Source organism: Balaenoptera physalus, assembly GCF_965194825.1.
Source record: "Balaenoptera physalus genome assembly, chromosome: 5".
Taxonomy (NCBI): Eukaryota; Metazoa; Chordata; class Mammalia; order Artiodactyla; family Balaenopteridae; genus Balaenoptera; species Balaenoptera physalus.
The window spans coordinates 31,015,615-31,017,914 of NC_138884.1; the positions used below are offsets into that span (position 1 = coordinate 31,015,615).

General features: G+C 38.5%; 1 pseudogene across 1 annotated transcript; it reads right to left on the minus strand.

Annotated features, from left to right (window-relative positions):
- Positions 1-1,488: 1,488 nt before the first annotated feature.
- On the minus strand, positions 1,489-1,923 carry LOC309661489 (small ribosomal subunit protein uS12 pseudogene; annotated as a pseudogene). The gene has a single exon. The product of its transcript is annotated as a small ribosomal subunit protein uS12 pseudogene (transcript).
- Positions 1,924-2,300: the final 377 nt, after the last annotated feature.

The following is a 2,300-nucleotide window of genomic DNA, read 5'->3' on the forward strand; positions in this document are numbered from 1 at the left end:
GAGAAACTGTTAATGCAAAATTTTTTAAAAATACCAAAAAAATTACAAAAACCAACTGATCTTTCCTTATGGAATTTAGTTACTAGAATTGATGTTGCCTTTTTAGTTATAATTGGTAATTATTTCACTACCATGATCATACCTTGACCTTCAGCATTAGGATCAAAGCTATTATTACCCATATAATACTGCTAATAGGATAAACTAATGGTTAAATTATAGTGGGACCAAGAAGGGATGCTTCCTGTCACATCAATTAAGTTTGAGTTTTAGAAACTTGTACTTGAAAGACTTTCTCTGGCGTTTAGAAACTTGAACAAATAATCTGAGTCACTAAGTTAAGATCGCCAGAATAGTCATTTAATGATACCCCACTTACCTTGTGAAGAATCTCCAAGTATTAGCATAAAATGTCAGAAAATCTACTTGAAATGCATTGGAAGCATGGATTTGGTGATCCTATGGGTCAAATCCCACCTCCTGGGGGTGGGAGAGGGATAAATTAGGAGTTTGGGATTAACATATACACACTGCTACGTGTAAAATAGATAACCAGCAAGGACCTACTGTATAGTACAGGGAACTATAGTCAATATTTTGTAATAACCTATAAGGGAGAAGAATCTGAAAAAGAGTAGATACATACATGTATAACTGTCTCACTTTGCTGTACACCTGAAACTAACACAACATTGTAAATCAACTAGACTCCAATAAAAAATTCTACCTCCCTATGTATGTAGCAATATTCACCAAAATACTAAAATTATAGCCATTTATCATATGGTCAGCCATGAATTGACTGCTGTTTAGCTTTTACCAACACTTCAGTTGAATAGTTTGTTATTTGAGAGTAACAATCAAAGGAATGTATTTGCTTCTATTTCTCTTACTCTCTATGCTTGATGCCTGAGGAACATTATATCCCCAGGAAGCAATATAACTAGAATACGTAATCTTAACTTCTCACAGAAATAGCTTTTTTGAGATATAATAATTTTACTCTCTCAACTTTTTATAGACGTTTGCTATACGAAGTACTCTTTTCTTTAAATATTTATTTATTTATTTGGCTGCGTTGGGTTTTAGTTGCGGCACATGGGCTTCTCTCTCGTTGTGGTGCACGAGGTCTAGAGTGCATGGGCTTAGTTGCCCCGTGGCATGTGGGACCTTAGCTCCCCGACCAGGGATCAAACCCGGGTCCCCTGCATTGGAAAGTGGATTCTTAACCAGTGGACCACCAGGGAAGTCCCACGAATAACTTTTTTTTACAGGAGTCTAATGTTAAAATATAGTCCAATTTGTACCCTATTGTCCCTTATGAAAATTTTTTTTTGGTATTTAGTGAAAGGAAATTTCTCTAATAGACTCTTTTTGTATATGAAAGTTTATTGCTACCATGTTTGCATCATCAAAACTTATCATCTTGGTTTTTTCTTCTTGCCTTTGCATAAGGCCAAGAGAGAGACATTGGCTACTTTGACAAATTTAAAGTGGACTCCAGGAATGTCGCCAGCAGCGTGGCCTTTTGCAACCAGATCCAGCAACCAGAACTTCATGGTTTTCTGCAGTAAAGTTCAAGCAACCATCATCAGGTAAGAAAGCTGTGAGCTTCTTGCTCTTCTTGATCAGCTGGCCCCTGAAACACTTCCCGATGGCAGAATTTACCTGTTTGGCTTCAACTCTGACATTTTCTAGCAAAATTCCCTTTGCATGTGAAGTGCCTCCAACGGGGCTGACCTTCAAGGCTGTCCCCAAATGGGCTTTCTTGTACCGTTTATCCTGCCACTTCTGGTCCTGATGGTGGCTGCAGAGCTTCCTGGCAATATGAAGATCTTGACACCTGCCCATCCCATTGGTGCTGCTGGCCCGAGGGAAAGATCTAACAGGCTTTTTTTTCCCCAGTTGTGGTAAAATACTCATAACGTAAAACTTACCATCTTAACCATCTTAAAGTGTAGAGCTCAGTAGTGTTAAGTATATTCACATTGACACTCAATCAATCTCCAGAACCTTTCATCCTACAAAACTGGAACTCTATACACATTGTGATGCTTAATTTTATGTGTCAACTTGACCAGGTACAGGGCCCGGCTACTTGGTCAAACGTTATTCTGGATGTTTCTTTGAGGGTGTTTTTGGATGAGATTTACATTTAAATTGGTAGACTTTGACTAAGCAGATTGCTCTCCATAATGTGGGTGGACCTCATCCAATCAGCTGAAGGCCTGAATAGCACAAACGATTGACCTCCCCTAAGAAAGAGAGAATGCTATCAGCAGACAGCCTTCAGATTTAAA